This window comes from Papio anubis, chromosome 1 (assembly GCF_008728515.1).
Source record: "Papio anubis isolate 15944 chromosome 1, Panubis1.0, whole genome shotgun sequence".
NCBI classification, from domain to species: domain Eukaryota; kingdom Metazoa; phylum Chordata; class Mammalia; order Primates; family Cercopithecidae; genus Papio; species Papio anubis.
Genome location: NC_044976.1, coordinates 111,176,186 through 111,199,673, shown reverse-complemented (window position 1 = coordinate 111,199,673; position 23,488 = coordinate 111,176,186). Strand labels below are relative to the sequence as shown.

Here is a 23,488-nt window from a genome sequence, read left to right as displayed (position 1 = left end):
CCCAGCCACTCAGAAGGCTGAGGCAGGAGAATGGCGTGAACCTGGGAGGCGGAGCTTGCAATGGGCCGAGATCCCCCCACTGCACTCTAGCCTGGGCCACACAGCGAAATTCTGTCTCAAAAAAAAAACAAAAAACAAAAGCCCCAGCCATAGCTGCCCTTTGGATCTCTCGGACTCTAAGACTCCACACTCTACTACTGAGGGCGTCATCTAGACCTCTAAGGATCCTCTCCAATCTCCGTGTCCCCCAGAACTCCCCTGCCCTCCTTCTCTTCTAGCTGGTGGCCTCAGTCATTACCTGAGGAAGGTCTCATGCTGTGGAAAGCTTCCTCAGTAGGCAACCCTGTCAAAGCACGGCCCAAATAAAGCTTGTTGTGTGTTATTGCCACCTCATGGCCATATCTTTTTCTTTTTTTTAATTTTTATTTTAGGTTTGGGGGTACATGTGAAGGTTTGTTACATAGATAAACGAGTGTCACAGGGGTTTGTTGTACATATTATTATATCTCATCCAGGTATTAACCCCTAGTACTCAATAGTTATCTTTTCTACTGTTCTTCTCCTTCCCAATCTCCCTTCTCAATAGACATCAGTGACTGTTGTTTCCTTGTGTTCGTAAGTTCTCATCATTTAGCTCCCACTTATAAGTGAGAACATGCAGTATTTCGTTTTCTGTTCCTGCGTAATTTTGCTAAGAATGATAGCCTCCAGCTTCATTCATATTCCCCCAAAAAAATCTTGTTCCTGGCTGGGAGCAGTGGCTTACGCCTATAATCCCAGCACTTTGGGAGGCCGAGGCGGGTGGATCACCTGAGGTCAGGAGTTGGAGACCAGCCTGGCCAACATGGCGAAACCCCGTCTCTACTAAAAATACAAAAAAAAAAAAATTAGCCGGGTGTGGTGGTGGGCGCCTGTAGTCCCAACTACTGGGGAGGCTGAGGCAGGAGAATCGCCTGAACCTGGGAGGTGGAGGTTGCAGTGAATCGAGATCGTGCCACTGCACTCCAGCCTGGGCGACAGAGCAAGACTCTGTCTCAAAAAAACAAAACAAAACAAAACAAAATCTTGTTCCTTTGTATGGCTGCATGGTATTCCATGGTGCATATGTACCACATTTTCTTTATCCAGTCTGTCACTGGTGAGCATTTAGGTTGATTCCATGTCTTTGCTATTGTGAGTAGTGCTGCAATGAACATTTGCAGCATGTGTCTTTATTGTAGAAAGCTTTATCTTCTTCTGGGTATATACCCAGTAATGGGATTGCTGGGTCGAATGATAGTTCTGCTTTTAGCTCTTTGATGAATTGCCACACTGCTTTCCACAATGGTTGAACTAATTTACACTCCTACCAACATCGTAACATCATATAAGTCTTCCCTATTCTCCACAACCTCGCCAGCATGTGTTATTTTTTGACTTTCTTCTTTTCTTTTCTTTTTTTGAGACAGAGTCTCCCTCTGTCACCCAGACTGGAGTGCAATGGCACGATCTCGGCTCACTGCAACCTTCGCCTCCTGGGTTTAAACAATTCTCCTGCCTCAGCCTCCTGAGTAGCTGAGATTACAGGTGTGTGCCACCACACCTGGCTAATTTTTGTATTTTTAGTAGAGTTGGTGTTTCACCATGTTGGTCAGGCTGGTCTCGAACTCCTGACCTCGTGATCCACCCGCTCAGCCTCCCAAAGTGCTGGGATTACAGGCGTGAGCCACCGTGCCTGGCCATTTTTTGACTTTTTAGTAATAGCCATTCTGACTGGTGTGAGGTGGTATCTCATTGTGGTTTTGATTTGCGTTTCTCTAGTGATCAGTGATATTGAGCTTTGCTTTGCTTTTTTTTTTTTTTTTTTTTCCTGAGACAATCTCATTCTGTAGCCCAGGTTGGAGTGCAATGGTACGATCTCGGCTCACTGCAACCTCTACTTCCCGGGTTCAAGCTATTCTCCTGCCTCAGCCTCCCAAGCAGCTGGGACTACAGGCGCCTGCCACCATGTCCAGCTAATTTTTTGTGTTTTTAGTAGAGATGGGGCTTCACCATGTTGGTCAGGCTGGTCTCGAACTCCTGACCTCGTGATATGCCCACCTCGGCCTCCCAAAGTGTTGGGATTACAGGCGTGAGCCACTGCACCCCTGGAATTCACTACACATGGCTACTTGCTGGAGTCCTCAGTTCCTCACACAAAGGGCCTCTCCACAGGGCTGCCTGAGTATTCTCAGAGCAGTTGGTTTCTCCCAGAGTAAGAAATCCAAGAGAGTATCACCAAGATGGAAGCCACAGTGCTGTTTTATGACCGTCTCTCTCTCTTACACACACACACACACACATACACACACACACACACAGAGCATCACTTCCATTTTATTCTATTTGTAAGAAGTGAGTCACTAAATCCAATCCACCCTTGAGGGGAACTAGGCTCTAGGCTCTACTTTTTTCCTGGAGACAGGGTCTCGCTCTGTTGCCCAGGCTGGAGTGCAGTGGCGTGATCTCAGCTCACTTCAACCTCCGCCTCCTGGGTTCAAGCTATTCTCTTGGCTCAGCCTCCTGCGTAGCTGAGACTATGGGTGCACGCCACCATGCCCAGCTAATTTTTATATTTTTAGTGGAGAAGGGGTTTCACCATGTTGCCCAGGCTGGTTTCAAACTCCTGACCTCAGGTGATCCACCCACCTCAGCCTCCCAAAAGTGCTGGGATTACAGGTGTGAGCCACTGCACCCAGCCTAGGCTCTACCTTTTTAAGGCTCCACCTCTTTTTTTCTTTGTTTTTTTGAGATGGAGTTTCACTCTTGTTGCCCAGACTGGAGTGCAATGGTGCAATCTCGGTTTACTGCAACCTCCACCTTGTGGGTTTAAGTGATTCTCCTGCCTCAGCCTCCTGAGTAGCTGGGATTACAGACATGTGCCAACACGCCTGGATAATTTTGTATTTTTAGTAGAGACAGAGTTTCTCCATGTTGGTCAGGCTGGTCTTGAACTCCCGACCTCAGGTGATCTGCCCGCCTTGGCCTCCCAAAGTGCTGGGATTATAGGCTTGAGCCACTGCACCCGGCCAAGGCTCCACCTCTTGAAGGGAGGAATATCAAATAATTTGTGGGCATATTTTAAAAACCACCACAGCACTTTTACAGGCCTCCTCTCTCACCTCACCCCTCATGCCAGGGCCCTGTAAGGGAAGCGGGACAGCTAAGGAGACTCAAGAGGCTGACACGCCTAGCCGTGCTCACATCACTGCCGTATGAGGCCTGGAGCCCAGGACCTCACAAGCCAACACAGCCCAGAGAAGAAGCCCTCCCCTCTGCTTGGCATCATTCATTTTCACACCACTTTCTCTTCTCTTTTCCACCTTCTGGTTCTGAAGACAATCCTGTGAGGTACCTCAGTGATTACTGAACTTAAAGAAGCCAAAGGAGGCCTGGCTTCTGGTCATGCTTTGGCACAGATGAGCTGTGTGATCTCAGGTAAGTCCCACCTCCTCTTGGGGCCTACTTTTCTTCTTCTGTAGAATGTTAAATGAGTAATTTTTTTTTTTTTTTTTTTTTAGATGGGGTCTTGCTCTGTCACCCAGGCTAGAGTGCAATGGCATGATCTTGGCTCACTGCAACCTCCACCTCCTGGGCTCAGGTGATCCTCTCACCTTAGCCTCCTGAGTAGCTGGGACTAGAGGCTTGTGACACCACATCTGGCTAATTTTTTTTTTTTTTTTTGGGCTTTTTGGTAGAGGCAGGGTTTCACCGTGTTGCCCAGGCTGGTCTCGAACTTCTGAGTTCAAGCGATCTGCCTGCCTTGGCCTGCCAAAGTGTTGGGATTACAGGCATGAACACCACACCCGGCCACAGGATTAATATTCTAAAAGGATATACTATTACACAGATATAAAATGCAAAGCATTTAATTCATTAATTAATAAGGAAACCCTCATTAATATAATTTGAATATTATAGTCAATTTTAAAGAAAACTGTGAAGTTTAGAGTCAGATAAAGAATGTTGAGATGCATTTACAAGTGGATGCAAAACTCGAAGAACTGAAAAAACTGGTCAATATTTATGTGTGACAAAGTATTATCTTTTCCCTAAGCTTTGCAAGGTTCATGGCAGTGATCCCTATAACAAAAGACAGATCAGCAAGATAAAAACATACATCTTTATTTAACCAAAGTTTTATGTGACACAGGAGCCTTCAGAAACAAAGACCCAAAAGAACTGAAAAATCTGTGTATTTTTATGGGCAGTCATGCAGAAGTATGATCAAAAGACAAAAGAGTATTGCAGGAAAGTTTACACTTTTCCTCTGAAAGTCTGATAATTGCATCTGCTGAAATAAATGGACAATAGGCAGATTAACAGGAGAAAAGGCTTATGAATTCATTAATATGCAAGTCCAAGAGAGTCACACAAATGAGAGTCACACAAAGTAAGTTCAAAGGGCCAGATAGCTGAAGCTTAAATGCCCTCTTCATAGGAGTAAGGGAGGTGGGGGCTCTAGGCAATTTTAGAGAAAGAGTAAATGATTGTTAGGGGGAATGAATGGGCCCAAAGAACAGGCAATAGCTTGTCACAAAGTTTGTCTGGGCTCTGGGTTTGGTGTCAACTCCAGTCTCCTTTCCTGTGAGTTAATCTTCTCTGTTTAATGAGAGGGCCCAAGACAATTGCATTTCTTCTGAAGAAACTTCCCTTGGTCAGATAAGGGAACTTCAGAGAAGGCCTCTCCCTGTGTTCTGGGAAAGGCAGAGGAGCCAGAGACAGGAGCAGGAGGGAACTGGGGGGAACTTAGAAAGGCCTGTTTGTTCAGATTCTTCTTGGTATCTCTGTATCTTTATTCCTTTTTTTTTTTTTTTTTTTAAGATATAGAGAGAACCCCTCTGAAATGAGGGCCTTATGACCTACTTCAGGAGTAGTTCAACTCAGTTTTATGGCCTGCTCCTCAGGGGAGAACAGTGGGAGAAGGTCAGAGAGCCCCTCCTGCTTCTCTTGTTTTCTCGAATGCCAAGGCATATATATAAATCCTATCATACCCAAAGGAATAGAATCAACTGCATTTCACTGTGCAATGGATGCAATTTGCATTTCTTTAGAAGGAAACTGTCTTACTATCAGATTTTTACGAGTCAACTTTTATCTCTACAGAGTGGTAAAATATCCTAATCAAAGACAAACTAGGGGCCGGGTGGCTCACGCCTGTAATCCTAGCATTTTGGGAGGCCGAGGTGAGCGGATCACTCGAAGTCGGGAGTTCGATATCAGCCTGGCCAAATGGTGAAACCCCGTCTCTACTAAAAATACAAAAATTTGCTGAGTGTGGTGGCAGGTGCCTGTAATCCCAGCTACTTGGGAGCCTGAGGCAGGAGAATTGCTTGAACTTGGGAGGCGGAGGTTGCAGTGAGCCAAGATCATGCCATTGCACTCTAGCTTGGGTGACAAGAGCGAGACTCCGTCTCAAAAAAAAAAAAAAAAAGACAATCTAGGAAGAGATAAAGAGATGATCTGGAAGGATGAACTATTTAGGCCAGGACTCCTACTTAATTTCAAAGTCCTACAATTTTTTCTTACAAGGACAAAAGTGGGCATTCATCTCTAATCCTTTCTCATGCCAGTACTCTGGTTCTAAGCCCCACATCACAGATGGGAAAGTGGAGGCTCAGCTTGTGGTGGTGGTGTCCTGTGAGCTGTCTCCTTCCAGCAGCCCCCACAGGGGTTTACCTCCTGCTTCTCTCCTTCCCTCAGCTCATCCCAGCAGCATAAAGACAAAGCATCCTCTGTCCTTTCTGGACACCAGAGACACCTTTTGAGGAGAAGTGGGTTTTCTGGCTTTTTCTCTGTCTCCAGCCCAGAAGAAGGACACTTAACCAAATTGACTTGAGTATCTAATAAGTAGCACATAAGTCAGAACCGACCTAATGAACAAGGGCACTTATGTTAATAAACACCTTTCAATCCATGCAGGGAGCTAACACTCAGAATACAAAGGGAAGAAAAGACATTATCTTGAAACACCTGGGCTCCCACCTAGGCTGAGCCTCATGAAGTCATTATGGGTAATTATGGGCTATTACATGCTATCATCTTGGCAAGACAACTAGCCTCAATTGCCTAGAGTCACAGGTCCCTCGAGTCAGGGAAGGTAAGGGCAACTTTCTATTTTCAGTTCTTTTCCATCCTACTCCTTGTGAGCACCACCACCAGCACCTCCATGCCATCATTCAGGTTTCACCCTGTTTTGTTATCCTGTTTCCTTTTGCTACTGGGAACTCCAGAAGTCTCAAAGAGCTTTCCCAATTCTCCACTCAACTCACTTTGAGCCGGTTTCTCCTTCCCAGGGGGAGCTGAGGAGGCCTATGGGGCCCGAAGTGGGGAGAAGAATGGATCCCTGAGTTGGGAGGGCCAGACAGGAAAAGCTACAGCTTGGCCGTAGCTGAATTACAGAGGATAGGACAGCAGGGGAAGGCGGGTGGGGCTGAGAGAGAGAAGGGAAAAGGAAAAACAAGAGAAACTGAGAGCTCAGGGCAAACATTTAAAGCTTTTGCAGATCTCCTTCTTTTTTTTTTTTTTTTTTTTTTTTTTTGAGGCGGAGTCTCGCTCTGTCGTCCCCAGGCTGGAGTGCAGTGGCGCGATCTCGGCTCACTGCAAGCTCCGCCTCCCGGGTTTACGCCATTCTCCTGCCTCAGCCTCCCGAGTAGCTGGGACTACAGGCGCCGCCACTACGCCCGGCTAATTTTTTGTATTTTTAGTAGAGACGGGGTTTCACTGTGTTAGCCAGGATGGTCTCGATCTCCTGACCTCGTGATCCGCCCGTCTCGGCCTCCCAAAGTGCTGGGATTACAGGCTTGAGCCACCGCGCCCGGCCGCAGATCTCCTTCTAAAGGGGGTAGACAGTGTGATGGTCTCTTCAAAACTCCTGTTCAGTAAGACAAAGGACAAAAGTGTGGGCATCCATCTCTGATCCTGGCCAAATTCTTTGTGGTAGATTAAACATGGCCACAAATTATTTGCTGCTCCTCAGAGGTGGGGGTCTATTTCCTCAACCTTTGGATCTGGCCTGCTTTTGTAACTTGCTTTGACCAGAGGCATGTAGGGATGGGATGCGGCATGCGTTCCAGATGGAGTGCAGGATGCACTACCCTAAAATATGGTGCCTTGACATATTAAATAATTTGGCCAGGCACAGTGGCTCATGCCTGTAATCCCAGCACTTTGGGAGGCCAAGGCGGTCGGATCACCTGAGGTCAGGAGTTCAAGACCAGCCTGACCAACATGGAGAAACACCGTCTCTACTAAAAATACAAAATTAGTTGGGCATGGTGGCACATGCTTATAATCCCAGCTACACAGGAGGCTGAGGCAGGAGAATTGCTTGAACTCGGTAGGCGGAGGTTGCAGTGAGCCGAGATTGCGCCACTGCACTCCAGCCTGGGCGACAGACCGAGACTCCGTCTCAAAAAAAATAATAATAATAAAAAAAGAAGAAAAAACAAAAAAGAATTCAAACGGAGGAAATGAATGATGAAACAGCATGTGCAGGGGTGATTGTGCTGGGTGTGTTGCCTGATGTGCAGAAAGTCAATGCACCGAGACGCCAAGTTGCAGCAGAGAAAGAGGTTTATTGCAAGGCCACCAAATGAGATGAGATGAAACCTCAAAACCACCTCTTCAAAGAGTTTGGGTCTAGGGACCTTAAGGGGTTTGGACGAGTAGTGGGCCAAGGTGTTGATTGTTCAAAGAGTGAAGGGTGACGTCATAGGATGGAGGTGAAAAAACTGCATTTTTTTTTTTTTTTGAGACACAGTTTTGCTTGTCACCCAGGCTGGAGTGCAGTGACACGATCTCAGCCCACTGCAACCTCTGCCTCCTGGGTTCAAGCCATTCTCCTGCCTTAGTCTCCCCAGTAGCGGGGATTACAAGTGCACACCACCACGCCCAGCTAATTTTTGTATTTTTAGTGGAGATGGGGGTTTCACCATGTTGGCCAGGCTGGTATCGAACTCCTAACCTCATGATCTGCCCGTCTTGGCCTCCCAAAGTGTTGGGATTACAGGCGTGAGCTACCGCACCCAACCGAAGAAACTGCATTCTCAGACTGACTTGGTTTCTTGGTGTGGTCTTTGGACTCACTGGCGTTAGTTCTGAAAAACATCTCAAATGAAAAGACGTAGGCTCCTAACGTCGAAGTTGCTATCTACAAGAACAATAAGGAAATTCATGGTTTATGTCCTGGCGTACATAGTCCATAAGGGGCTATAGGGAAATGGGTCATAGGACAACCTGACTAATGCTTACTCTGTACTTTTATCTAAAGCCTAGCATGTAATTATTGTTAACACTGTGGGGAAGGTTTCACGGGGAAGGTCTCTCTGACCCCCTGACTTTCTCCCATGAAGCGGGCCCTAAAAGAATTCTCTGACCTTCTTACAAAATAAGGTCATAAGACCCTATTTCCAGGGCCTCCTTCCAGAAGAAAAGAATGAAGACGCAGAGATGCCAAGAAGCTGTGAATAAACAGGCCTTGTTAAGTTCTCTCCAGTTTGTTACCATTAGATCATACCCGCTTTTGTCCAATCATACTGTATGATAGTCCACTCTTCACGAACCTTAGCATAAAAATATAGTTTTTTCCTGTTTCGTTGGGTCTTCATTTCCTTATTAAGTCTCTCATATGATGTAAAACTTATTAAATAAATTTGTATGCTTTTCTCTTGTATTTAATATTTTGTTATTAGGATCTCTGCCACAATCCTAGGGTGATACTAGATAAAGATGCTAATTTTCTTCCCTACAGTGACTTTAGAGATGAGGGCGTAAAGGCTTGGTGGCTTCCTTCTCATTGTCTCCTGGATCTCTCATTCTGGGGGAAGTTAGACGCCATGTCATGAGGACATTCAAGGAGCCCTCTGGAGAGTTCCCACTGTGAGGAGCTGAGGCTTCCTGACAACAACCAACACCAACTTGCCAGGAGAGGAGATGAGCAGAAGACAAGGGAAGCAGGTAAAAAGAAAAGGGGTGATGAGTGGAGAACATTGAGGAAGGCTTTGTGCAAAATTGTAGCTGTCAGAATTGGGATCCCCCAGGATCTCCTTTAGAAGCCTCTTTAACTCAAGGTACCCAAGGCCTCAAACTCTTTTTTCAAAAAAATAATTATTATTTTTTATTTCAGGGCCAGGCGTGGTGGCTCACGCCTGTAATCCCAGCACTTTGGGAGGCCGAGGTGGGCAGATCACGAGGTCAGGAGTTCAAGACCAGCATGGCCAACATAGTGAAACCCTGTGTCTACTAAAAATACAAAAAAAAATTAGCTGGGCGTGGTGGCATGCGCTGTACTCCCAGCTACTTGGGAGGCTGAGGCAGGAGAATTGCTTGAACCTGGGAGGTGGAGGTTGCAGTGAGCCGAGATCACGCCACTGCACTCCAGCTTGGACAACAGAGTGAGACTTTGTCTCAAAAAACAAAACAAAACAAAACAAAAACAAAAAACAAAACACACACACACACACAGATTAGGGAAGAAGACCCCCGCTGAGAGAGTGGCCATATTGAAGAAAGTGGATTCACCTATTAGTTCTGAGATCAAAATGGAGCTGTCTAGTGATGACAATAAAGGGAACTTGTAGTGAAAGCACTTGAGTGCTCTAAGCTGATGGAAGGATAGGAAGAGTGGTAAGAGGCAGGGGATGCCAGCAGTCTCTAAGGATAAGAATGAGAAGCCACAGCCGGGCGCAGTGGCTCACACCTGTAATCCCAGCACTTTGGGAGGCCAAGGCAGGTGGATCACAAGGTCAGGAGTTCAAGACCATCCTGGCCAACATGGTGAAACCCCATCCCTACTAAAAGTATAAAAATTAGCCGGGTGGGGTGCCACATGCCTGTAATCCCAGCTACTCAGGAGGCTGAGGCAGGAGAATTGCTTGAACCTGGGAGGCGGAGGTTGCAGTGAGCCGAGATCATGCCACTGCACTCTAGCCTGGGCGACAGGGCGAGACTCGTCTCAAAAAAAAAAAAGAATGAGAAGCCACTTAGGTATTCAACTGGGCTTGGACTCAGGGAGTAAAGATAACAGAGCTATGTCTATCTTGGAAATCACTCTCCCCATATCTACCTCCAGTCTAGGCCAGGAGGATACAGGTAGGCCTTAATGGAACTAAGTGAGACTGCCCTTCCTTTGAAATCCAATCTAAGATTTGCATCTCATGGTACTGTATTTAGGGTGGGCAGTGAGGGAAATTTCAAGGTGTAGGAAATGGAAGAGAGTGTGCAGCTGGGCGTGGTAGCTCACGCCTGTAATCCTAGCACTTTGGGAGGCTAAGATGGGAGGATTACTTGAGGTCAGGAGTTCGAGGCCAACCTGGCCATCATGGTGAAACCCTGTCTCTACTAAAAATACATAAATTAGTCGGGCCTGGTGGCATGCACCTGAAGTCCCAGCTACTCGAGAGGCTGAGGCAGGAGAATTGTAGGAGGCAGAGGTTCCAGTGAGCCCAGATCACGCCACTATACTCCAGCCTGGGCAACAGAAGGAGATTCTGTTTCAAAAGAAAAAAAAAAAGAAAAAGAAAAGAGAGTGTGGGTACATGGGTGATGAGAAGCCTAAGCTATTCATTTATCTGTCTAGAGAGCTCTCCACCAGGGCACAGGAGAGAAAAAAGTATTGTCTTCCTCACACATTGCTAGGTTCACAAATGACACCCCATAACAAAACGCAGATTAATAAGAGCAAAGCATAACAAATTTAACAAAGTTTTATAAGACATAAGAGTCTTCAGAAATGAAGACCCAAAGACCCAGGGAAAATTGTGTTTTTTTAAAATGCTAAGTCTGCCGAAAGAAGTAGATGATTGTGGAGAACATGACTGGACAAAGGGTATGATCTAATGGTAATAAACTGGGGTAGGGGAATTGGGGTAAATATGACAAGGTCTGTTTGTTCAGATTGTTCTTGGCCACTCTGAGTAGCATTCCTTTTTGCTGAATAGCATTCCTTTTCTCTGAGTATGGGGCCGGGCCAGCCTGGAATGAGGGTCTTATGTCCTGCTTTCAGGTGAGGTAGGTTAAATAATTCCTTTATGACCGCACTGTGCGTGAGAAAGTGGGGGGAAGGTCAATGTGACCTTGCTTCTTTAGTTTTCTTACTTGCCAAGGTGCTATATTTTGGGGTATCATGTTCTGAGTCCCATAACGGCCAGGATTACCTTCAGGTGAGGAAACATAAAATTTAAGGAGGCACACACTCTCAAGATCATGTAAGCACAAGATGGGTCCTTGATTGCTCCTTGAGAATGAAAGCCTCACTTGCCTCACCCTCGTCTAAACCTTGATCTCTACACCAACTCTTCTTTGGCTCTAATCAAGTCTTAAAAATTAACAACAACAACAACAACAAAAATGGCCTCAAACTCTTTTTTTACAAAAATAATTATTATTTTTTATTTCAAGGCCAGGTGTGGTGGCTCATGCCTGTAATCCCAGCACTTCGGGAAGCCGAGGTGGGCGGATCACCTGAGGTCAGCAGTTCGAGACCAGCCTGGCCAACATGGTGAAACCCCGTCTCTACTAAAAAATACAAAAATTAGCTGGGTGTGGTGGCAGGTGACTTAATCCCAGCTACTTGGGGGGCAGAGGCAGGAGAATCGTTTGAACCCAGGAGGTGGAGGTTGCATTGAAGGTTGCATTGAGACGAGATCAAGTCATTGCACTCAAACCTGGGAGATAAGAGCCAGACTTCTCTCAAAAAAAAAAAAAAAATTAACAAAAAAAGTTTAACAAGGCCGGGTGTGGTGGCTCATGCCTGTAATCCCAGCACTTTGGGAGGACAAGGCAGGTGGATCACCTGAGGTCGGGAGTTTGAGACCAACCTGATCAAAATGGAGAAATCCCATACCTACTAAAAATACAAAATTAGTTGGGCATGGTGGCATATGCCTGTAATCCCAGCTACTCAGGAGGCTGAGGCAGGAGAATCGCTTGAGCCCGGGAGGTGGAGGTTGTGGTGAGTGAGATTGCGCCATCGCACTCTAGCCTGGGCAACAAGAACAAAACTCTGTCTCAAAAAAAAAAAAAGAAAGAAAAAGAAAAAAAAAAGGCTGAGCACGGTGGCTCACCCCTGTAATCCCAGCACTTTGGGAGGCCGAGGCAGGTGGATCACCTGAGGTCAGGAGTTTGAGACCAGCCTGGCCAACATGGCAAAACCCTTTCTCTACTAAAAATACAAACATTAGCCGGGTGTGGTGGTGCATGTCTATAATCCCAGCTACTAGGGGGACTGAGGCAGGAGGATTGCTTGAACCTGGGAGGCAGAGATTGGAGTGAGTCAAGATCGTGCCTCCAACCTGGGCAACTCCAACCTGGGCACTCCAACCTGGGCAACAGAGCGGGACTGCGTCTCAGAAAAAAAAAAAAAAAAAAAAAAATTAAACAAAAAACCAAGCTCTAGTCTCTCTTGCTGGACAGCTGTTTTCACCATGTTGAGCCTCTGGTACTGCTTCCCTTGGCCTGTGCCCTCAAACCTACTGCCAGTCAGGATCTGGGCAGGAAACCAACCACTTCTCCAATTTTTTTTTTTGAGACAGAGTATCACTCTGTCTGGAGTGCAGTGGTGCTATGTCGGCTCATTGGAGCCTCCACTCCGGAGTTCAAGCAATTCTCCTGCCTCAGCCTCCCAAGTGGCTAGGATTACAGGCGCCTACCACCAAGCCTGGCTACTTTTTTTTTGGTTTTGTTTTGTATTTTTAGTAGAGATGGAGTTTCACTATGTTGGACGGGTTAGTCTTGAACTCCTGACCTCAAGTGATCTGCCTGTCTGAGTCTCCCAAAGTTCTGGGATTACAGGCATTAGCCACCACTCACAGACTCCAACTTTGTTCATACTCTTTAGGTTGTTTTGTCTACTCTAAGTTTTGGGGTTTTTAAAATTTTTCCCTTTCATATGAACTTTAGAAGCAGCCTGTCAATTTTTTCTGTAAAATATTTTTTTAAAAAGATTTTAATTGGGATTGCACTGATTCTTGGGATAGTTGAAGAACTCAAACGATGTTTTTCCACTGTTCTCACACCACAACAATCAACCCAGAAGTCTTCTGGGACCAAATATGAGTTGGTTTCTCCTCAGACACAAAGCAATCAATTCTGCAGCAGATATCAGCTGGGTGTCCTCCAATTCAATTGAATTCTGACATTATCTACCTGGAAATAGCCTCAGAAACCACAAGTTGAGGGCTCAGTCCCACAAGAACACCTCCTGCTTCCCACTAGTCACAAGACCAGGCCTCTGGATGTTTGATCCGGTGACTTTAAGATGGAGTTCCCATGATCCTCTTTGCTAGAGTGGCTTACAGAAATCAGGGAGACACTTACTTACATTTACTGGTTTATTACAAAGGATATATATATGTGTGTGTGTGCGCTTTTTTTTTTTTGAGATGGAATCTTGCTCGGTTGCCCAGGCTAGAGTGCAGTGGTATGATCTCGGCTCACTGCAACCTCTGTCTCCCAGGTTCAAGTGATTCTTCTGCCTCAGCCTCCCACGTAGCTGGGATTACAGGCACCCGCTATCAGGCCCAGCTAATTTTTGTATTTTTTAGTAGAGACGGGTTCACCATGTTGGTCAGGCTGGTCTCAAACTCCTGACCTCAGGTGATCCACGCACCTCGGCCTCCCAAAGTGCTGGGATTACAGGCATGAGCCACTGTGCCCAGCCATACAAGGGATTATTTATTTTTTTTTTTTTTGAGATGGAGCCTCACACTTTTTGCCCAAGCTGGAGTGCCACTGGCATGATCTCAGCTCACTGCAACCTCTGCCTCCCAGGTTCAAGCGATTCTCTTGCCTCAGCCTCCCAAGTAGCTGGGATGACAGGCACCCGTCACCATGCCTGGCTAATTTTTTTGTATTTTTACTAGAGACGGGGTTTCACCATGTTTGGCCAGGCTGGTCTCGAACTCCTGACCTCAGTTGATCCACCCGTCTCGGCCTCCCAAAGTGCTGGGATTATAGGCATGAATCACTGTGCCTGGCCCAGGATTTATTAATTTATTTTATTTAATTTTTTGAGATGGAGTCTCACTCTATCGCCCAGACTGGAGTACAGTGGCACAGTCTTGGCCCACTGCAACCTCTGCCTCCCGATTTCAAACAATTCTCCTGTCTCAGCCTCCTGTGTAGCTGGGACTACAGGCATGGGCCACCACACCCACCTGGCTAATTTTTGTATTTTTAGTAGAAATGAGGTTTCACCATATTGGTCAGGCTGGTCTCCAACTCCTGACCTCAAGTGACCTACCAGCCTTGGCCTCCCAAAGTGCAGGGATTACAGGCGTGAACCACTGCGTTCAGCCAGGATACTTTAAAGGGTATAAATAGATAGCCAGATGAAGAGATACACAGGGCAAGGTCCGGAAGGGTCTGATCACAGGAGTTTCTGTCCCTGTGGAGTTGGAGTACATTGCCCTCCTGGCATGTGGATGAGTTCTTGCTCGCTTGTTACTCCCCTTGTTCAGCTATCTGGAAGCTCTCTATAATGTTGTCTTCTTGGGCCTTTTATGAAGACTTCATTGGATAGGCATGATTGACAACCATGTAGAAATGTGATTAGATAAAAAGGGCAGGATCTAAAATAGACTGAATGGGGATACCTAGCAAGGCCTATTTGTCCAGATTCTTCTTGGCCTCTGTGTGCAGCATTCCTTCCTTCAGGGTATGGAGCAGGACCCTTTCTAAAATAGGGGTTTTATGACCTACAGTCAGACAAGGTAGGTCAGGGAATTTCTTTATGGAAAGACAGGGGAAGATGACAGTCCCACCTTGGAAGAGAAAAGGGAGCCCGTGAAAGGACAGCAGTAGAAGATCAGAGAGAGATTCTGTTTCCTGAGGTCTGCTTCTGAGGCCTAAAGTACCCCAACATTATAGCAAGAGCTACTGGAGTTACAAGCTAGTAACTATGGATGAAAATCAATATATAGGTATCATAGTATCACAACTCCATAGATAATTTGGAGATAATTGAGTTCTTCACAATATTGAATCTTCCAATTCATGAACATGATATTATCTTTCCATTAATTTCGGTCTCTTATTTCTCTCAGAAATGTTCTATAGCTTTCAGTGTACAGACCTTACAAATCTTTTGTCGTAATTATTCCTAATTTTAAGCATGTTTTGCTCCTACTGAAAATAGTACTGATTTTATTATCTACTTAAAAATGTCTGCTAATTCTATATAAAAATACAATTGATTTTTGTTTATTGTTTCTTACAAACTTGCTAAGTTTTATTAGCCTTTTTGTAGATTCCAAATGATTTTTTGTAAAGATGACCATGTTGTTTGTGAATATAATTTTACTTCTTCCTTTCCAATCTTTTTTCTTTTTTGAGACAGAATTTCTACCCATCTTGGCCTCCCAAAGTGCTGGGATTACAGGTGTGAGCTACCGTGCCCAGACTCCAATCTTGATGTCTTTAATTTTTTTTTTTTTTGAGACGGAGTTTTGCTCTTGTTGCCCAGGCTGGAGTTCAGTGGCACGATCTCGGCTCACTGTAACCTCCGCCTCCTGGGTTCAAGCAGTTCTCCTGCCTCAGCCTCCCAAGTAGCTGGAATTACAGGCATGCACCACCACACCCGGCTAATTTTGTATTTTTAGTAGAGACGGGGGTTTCTCCATATTGAGGCTGGTCTCGAACTCCTGACCTCAGGTGATGCACCCGCTTTGGCCTCCCAAAGTGCTAGGATTACAGGCGTGAGCCACCACACCTGGCTAAATTATTATTATTATTATTTTTGCCCTATTGAACTCATGAGAACCTCCATTAAAATTCTGGGTCAAAGTGCTGAGAGTGTACGTGCTTGCTTGTTTTCATTCTTTTTTTTTTTTTTTTTTTTTTGAGACGGAGTCTGGCTCTGTCGCCCAGGCTGGAGTGCAGTGGCCGGATCTTAGCTCACTGCAAGCTCCGCCTCCCGGGTTTACGCCATTCTCCTGCCTCAGCCTCCTGAGTAGCTGGGACTACAGGCGCCCGCCACCTCGCCCGGCTAGTTTTTTGTATTTTTTAGTAGAGACGGGGTTTCACCGTGTTAGCCAAGATGGTCTCGATCTCCTGACCTTGTGATCCGCCCGTCTTGGCCTCCCAAAGTGCTGGGACTACAGGCTTGAGCCACCGGGCCCGGCCCTTGTTTTCATTCTTAAGAGACAGGAAGTTGATCATAATGCTAAAAGGCGTAATCTCAAGTGTTCAAATCCTGAAAGCTCAAAATCCCAAAACTATACTTCTGGAAAAGTAATTTAAAAAATTATTTAAGCCGGGCGCAGTGGCTCACGCCTGTAATCCCAGCTCTCAGGGAGGCAGAGGCGGGAGGATAGCTTGAGCCCAGGAGTTCGAGACCTGCCTGGGTAATATAAACAGACCCCGTTCTCCACAAAAAGGAAAAAAAAAAAAAAAAGACAAAAAAATTATTTATTTAAAAGGTTATTTATTTATATATTTTTTATTTTTGTTTGTTTATTTTTGAGACAGAGTTTCGCTCTGTCGCCCAGGCTAGAGTGCGGTGGCGCGATCTCCGGTCACTGCAAGCTCTCCCTCCCAGGTTCACACCATTCTCCTGCCTCAGGCATGCGCCACCACACCCAGCTAATTTTGTATTTTTAGTAGGGACGGGGGTTTCTCCATATTGGTCAGGTTGGTCTCGAACTCCTGACTTCAGGTGATCACACCATTGCACTCCAGCCTGGGCAACAAGAGCAAAACTCTGTCTCAAAAAGATAAAGAAAAAAAAGAAATAGGTCAAAAGGGGAAATGTATAAACACATATCATTATGGTTGATAATTATGTGACCCAGCTTTATAACTGTGGTCATCTAAAATACCATAATAGGCCGGGAGTGGTGGTTCATGCCTGTAATCCCAGCACTTTGGGAGGCCGAGGCGGGCAGATCATGAGGTCAGGAGTTCAAGACCAGCCTGGCCAACATGGTGAAACCCTGTCTTTATGGAAAATACAAAAATTAGCTGAGCGTGGTGACGCATGCCTGTAATCCCAGCTATTCGGGAGGCTGAAGCAGGAGAACTGTATGAACCCAGGAGGAGGAGGTTGCAGTGAGCCAAGATCATGCCCAGGCACTGCAGCCTGGGTGACAGAGTGAGACTCCGTCTCAAAAAAAATAAAATAAAATAAAAATTAAATAAAAAGAAGAGTGGGAAATGCTATTCCAAAAATAAAACTAAACAAACAAATTACATGAGAAATCACTTTACACCCATTAGGTTGACTATAGTAACAATATTTTCAAAAAGAAAATAACAAGTGTGGAAAAGAATGTGGAAAAATTGGAACCCTCATATATTGCTGGCGGAAAGTATAGCTGCTGTGGAAAACAGTTTAGCAGTTTCTCAAAAAGATAAGCACAGAGTTATCATATGAACCAGCAATTCCACTTCTTGAGTATATACTCAAGAGAAATAAAAATATATGTTTACACTAAAATGTGTAAATGAATGTTCATAGCAGCTTTATTCATAATGGCCAAAAAGTGAAAACAACCCCAATGTCCATCAGCTAACTAAAGGATAAACAAAATGTAATACATCCATACAATGGATTATTATTCAGCCATAAAAGGAATGAAGTACTGATGCATGCTACAATATGAACTTTGAAAATATGCTAATAATTCAATTTACAGTATATAAAATATCCAGAATAAGCAAATTCATAGACAGAAATTAGATTAGTAGTTGTCAAGGGATGGGAGAAGGGGGAAATTGGGACTAACTGCTAATAGCATGGTTTTTTCTTGTGGGGGAGGGGGGCAGTTGATGGAAATGTTTTCAGAGTAATGGTGATGGTTACACAACATAGGGAATGTTCTAAAAACCACTGAAGTGTACGCTTTAATTGTGAATTTTATGTTAGGTGAATTACATCTCAATAAAACAAAAACAAAAAGAACACTTTTTGTTTTATTATTGGTGAAATTTTGTTTTATTATTGGTTAAGAGCATCTTTCTCACCAGGCGCAGTGGCTCACGCCTGTAATCCCAGCATTTTGAGAGGCCGAGCTGGGTGGATCACCTGAGTTTGGGAGTTCCCGGCCAGCCTGACCAACATGGTGAAACCCCGTCTCTACTAAAAATACAAAAATTAGCTGGGTGGTGGTGCGCACCTGTAGTCCCAGCTACTTGGGAGGCTGAGGCAGGAGAATGGCTTGAACCCTGGAGGCGGAGGTTGCAGTGAGCCAAGATCGCGCCACTGCACTCCAGCCTGGGTAACAAGGGTGAAACTCCGTCTCAAAAAAAAAAAAAAAACCCCAAAAAAACCCAAGGTTTAGATCGTTTTTTTTTTTTTTTTTTTGAGACGGAGTCTCGCTCTGTCGCCCGGGCTGGAGTGCAGTGGCGCTATCTCGGCTCACTGCAAGCTCCGCCTCCCGGGCTTACGCCATTCTCCTGCCTCAGCCTCCCGAGTAGCTGGGACCACAGGCGCCCGCCACCTCGCCCGGCTAGTTTTTGTATTTTTTTTAGTAGAGACGGGGTTTCACCGTGTTCGCCAGGATGGGGTTTTGATCTCTTGACCTTGTGATAAGCCCTCCTCGGCCTCCCAAAGTGCTGGGATTACAGGCGTGAGCCACCACTCCTGGCCACATCTTTCTATTTCTAAACTCAGATAAATGTTGGGAGAACAATTAAATGAAGGTAGGGAGGTGAGACAGCTAAATTTGAGACAGTTAAAATCCAGTGGAAACTTATTTTCCTGATAAAATATTTGGGCAATGTATTCACCATAAGTAATAACTTTCTAATTTTGCATTTATAAAATAAATTCTCCCTCTCCCTTTACCTTTAATGTGGTTCTCATCCTTGTCTCTAAGTCTTTGTTAAAACTCTAACTTACAGTTGGGCACGGTGGATCATACCTGTAATCCCAGCACTTTGGGAGGCCAAAGCGGGCAGATCACGAGGTCAGGAGTTCAAGACCAACCTGACCAACATGGTGAAACCCCGTCTCTACTAAAAATACAAAAATTAGCCAGGTGTGGTGGCACACACCTGTAATACCGGCTACTCAGGAGGCTAAAGCAGGAGAATCTTTTGAACTTCGGAGACAGAGGTTGCAGTGAGCCACGACTGCGCCACTGCACTCCAGCCTGGGTAACAGAGCTAGACTCCTTCTCAAAACGAACAAACAAACAAACAAACAAAATGCTCAACTTACTTGAAACTTTCATAAATGTTCCTCTCTAGGGTACTTTTTATCTTAAAGATTGTGCTTCATCCAGTGAAGCCCTGAAAGTTGTTTATTCAACTGGTCAAATCATTCATTAGCTAAGTGGCCTTAACAAAGTCAGTCTCTCTGGGTTTCAGTTTCCACATCTACAAAATGTATAGGGGAAGGAGGGGCATTTGGCTACGTGATGTTCAAGCTCCTTTCAGTTCTAAAATTCCTATCTTGCACTGGCTTAAAATCAGGAAGACGGGCCCGCACGGTGGCTCACGCCTGTAATCCCAGCACTTTGGGAGCCCAAAGTGGATCACCTGAGGTGGAGAGTTCGAGACAAGCCTAGCCTGACCAATATGGAGAAACCCCATCTTTTTTTTTTAATTGAGACGGAGTCTTGCTCTGTCGCCCAGGCTGGAGTGCAGTGGCGCGATCTCGGCTCACTGCAAGCTCCGCCTCCTGGGTTCATGCCATTCTCCTGCCTCAGCCTCCTCAGTAGCTGGGACTACAGGCGCCCGCCACCACGCCCGGCTAATTTTTGTATTTTTAGTAGAGACGGGGTTTCACCGTGGTCTCGATCTCCTGACCTTGTGATCCGCCCGCCTCGGCCTTCCAAAGTGCTGGGATTACAGGCGTGAGCCACCGCGCCCGGCCTCCCATCTTTACTAAAAATACAAAATTAGCCAGGCGTGGTGGCACACGCCTGTAGTCTCAGCTACTCACCAGGCTGAGGCAGGAGAATTGCTCGAACCTGGGAGAATCGCTTGAACCTGGGAGGCAGAGGTTGCAGTGAACTGCGATCGCGCCATTGCACTTCAGCCTGGGCAACTAGGGCGAAACTCCGTCTCCAAAAAAAAAAAAAAAATCAGGAAGACATCTGGAAAAACAGTAAGAATTATATCTGCTTTATTTTAATCAACTTGGCTAGCTCATCAAAACTAGTTTCCTTTTCTTACCCTCCAACTGTCTTTTCTTTTTTCATTTTTTAGTGGCAGGTCTCCCTATGTTACCCAGGCTGGACTCTCAAGCAATTCTGCCCGCCTCAGCCTCCCAAGTAACTGGGACTACAGGCACGTCCCAGAGAATCGCCTCTCCTACTTCTATTTTTCCAGCTAATAAGCTTGGAGTCACTTAGTCACTCTAACACTCTTTATTAACAACTTAAAATGACGCATGAACATTTTTAGAGCACTTTCCAAGTTTTATTAATCACTTTCTCTTTTAATCCGCACAATAGATCAGGTTTGTAGGTATTATCTCCAATGTACCTGTGAAGAAACTAAGGCCTGGAAGAGTTCAGTGATTTGCCCACAGTAACACAGCAAGTAAGTTACGAGACCAGGTCTTCCAACTTCAAAGCCTGTACTCTTATATTGCTTGTCAGCAGAAGATAAAAGTTTTGCGGGGCCTGAGGTATGCACATCTAAGGTGGCTGTATTAGTTTTCTATCACTGCTATAACCAATTACCACAAACTTTGTAGCTTTAGACAACACAAATTTCTCTCATAGCTCTGTAGTTAAAAGGTCCAGACAGGACTCACTGGGCTAAAACTCAGTGTCAAGAGGGCTGTGTTCCTTTCTGGAGGCTCTGGGAAAAAATCAGTTTCCTTGTCTTTTCCAGCTTTAGAGACCATCTGCATTCCTTGAGTTGTGGCTTCTTCCTCCATCTTCAAAACCAGCAACAACAGATAAGCCTTTCTTAGATTGCTTCACTCTGACCTCCTCTCTGTCACCTTCTTCCATGTTAAGGACTCTTGATTATACTGGGTTCACCTAGACAATCCAGGATAATCTCCCTATTTTAAGGCCAGCTGATTAGCAACCTTAATTCTATCTGTAACCTTAATTACCCTTTGTCATATTATATAACATATTCACAGGTTTCGAGAATTAAAACATGGACATCTTTGGGAGGGGGTGCTTATAGTGTCTACCACAGTGGCCCTCTTTAAGAAAATAATGAAAAGTTAAAATTATAAACTTAGATACGATCCAGCCGGGCGCGGTGGCTCATGCCTGTAATCCCAGAACTTTGGGAGGCCAAGGTGGGCAGATCACTTGAGGCCAGGAGTTCAAGAACAGCTGGCCAACATGGCAAAACCCCATCCCTCCCAAAAAAAAAAAAAAAAAAAAAAATTAGCTGGGCATGGTGGCGCACACCTGTAATCCCAGCTACTCAGGAGGCCGAGGCACAGAAGAATCGCTTGAACCTGGGAGGTGAAGGTTATAGTGAGCTGAGATCATGCCACTGAACTCAAGTCCGGGCGACAGGGCAAGATTCCGTCTTAAAAAAAAAAAAAAATTAGATATGATCCTATGAATATACTGTTAGAGCCCCTCCCAAAAGCTTCATAAGATTCATGGAAAATCTGTTTCTTTGTATTTAAGTCAGGTGAATTCATGTAACATAAAATCAACCATCTTAAAGTGCATATTTCTTTTCTTTTCTTTTTTTCTTTCTGAGATGGAGTTTCGCACTTGTTGCCCAGGCTGGAGTGCAATGGCACCATCCTGGCTCACTGCAACCTTTGCTTCTCGGGTTCAAGTGATTCTCCTGCCTCAGCCTCCCGAGTTGCTGGAATTACAGGCACGTGCCACTACACGTGGCTAATTTTTGTATTTTTAATAGAGATGGGGTTTCTCCATGTTGGTAAGGCTGGTCTCAAACTCCTGAGCTCAGGTGATCTGCCCACCTCGGCCTCCCAAAGTGCTGGGATTACAGGCATGAGCCACTGTGCGTGGCTAAAGTGTACATTTCAGTGGTATTTAGTATATTCACCATTCTGTGACTCTTGGTAACCAAAATGTGTGTGGGAATTTCTCCCCAACAGTAACCAATCCATTCTTTGGTGGACACTAGCGTGTCCTCGGATTCAACTCAACTGTCACACTATCCACCTGGAGAGAGTGTCAGATGCCAAAAGTGAGGGCTCAGTCCCACAAGCTTGCCCCTATTTCCAATGCCAATCATAAGCCCAAGGTGGTTTTACTTGTGCTTCTAATTGACTGGCTATAAATCAAGATTCCTACTGCCCGCTCTTGGAGTTCAACTAATTTGCTAAAGTGGCTCACAGAACTCAGGAAAACACTTTACTTACATTTACTGGTTTATTATAAAGGATATTACAAATGAGACTGATGAACACCAGATGAAAGAAATGCTTATGTGGGAAAGAGCATGAAGCTTCCATGCCCTCTCAGGGCATGACACCTCCAGGTGCCTCCATGTGTTCCACTAATTTGAAGCTCTCTGGACCCAGTCCTTTTGCATTTTTATGAAAGCATCATGTAGCTATGAGTAATTAAATCATTGGTCATTGGTAATCAACATAACTTTCAGCCCTCCTCCCCTCCATGGAGGTTGAGGGGTGTGCCTGCAAGTCCCAACTCTCTAATCAAGGTTTGCTCTTTCTTGTGACCAGCCCTCAATCCTGAAGCTATCCAGGAGCCCCCAACCATCAGTCAACTCATTAACATATAAAAAGACACATCACTTCGGAGGTTCCAAGGATTTTAGAAGTTGTATGCCACCAGGAAATGGGGAAGAAGACCAAATACATATTTCACAATAGCACACACAACTGTCAGAGCCGTTTGAACCAGAAATAACCATGAAAATGGGCAACCAGCACCCTTGGGGCTGCTCTGTCTATGGAGTAGTTATTCTCTTATTCCTTTACTTTCCTAAAAACTGGCTTTCAGTTTACTCTATGGACTTTGCCTCAAATTCTTTCTTGCGCAAGATCCAAGAACCCTCTATTGGGGTCTGGATCCGGACCCCTCTTTGGTTAACACAGTCATCACTTATATATCAAGTTCCAAATCATTTTCATCACCCCAAAAGAAAACTCCAACCCATTAATCAGTCATTCCCTTTCTCCCTATCCCCAGCACCCCCTGCAACCACTAATCTGCTTTCTGTCTCTATGGATTTACCTATCTTGGGTATTTCATAAAATGAAATTGTTACTGGAAAGGGGCCCCGATCCAAAGCCCAAGAGAGGGTTCTGGGATCTCGTGCAAGAAATAATTCAGGGTAGGCCGGGCGTGGTGGCTCACGCCTGTAATCCCAGCACTCTGGGAGGCCAAGGCGGGCAGATCACGAGGTCAGGAGATCGTGACCATCCTGGCTAACACAGTGAACCCCCATCTCTACTAAAAAATACAAAAATTAGCCAGGCATAGTGGTGGGCACTGTTATGCCCAGACCGTTTATTCCCCGAAGAAGACCACCAGAGTCCAGAGTCAAAGCTAAGCAGCAAGGATCTTTATTACAGGTTCGAACCTGGAACTCTCCCTCGCTCGTG

The 23,488-nt window shown here is 45.3% G+C and overlaps 1 long non-coding RNA gene across 1 annotated transcript; it reads left to right on the top strand.

Moving 5' to 3' along the window:
- Positions 1 to 6,067: 6,067 nt before the first annotated feature.
- On the top strand, positions 6,068 to 20,875 carry LOC108580990. The gene is made up of 4 exons (XR_004176923.1): positions 6,068 to 6,118; positions 8,771 to 8,976; positions 20,418 to 20,505; positions 20,803 to 20,875. It is a non-coding gene; the product is annotated as an uncharacterized LOC108580990 (long non-coding RNA).
- Positions 20,876 to 23,488: the final 2,613 nt, after the last annotated feature.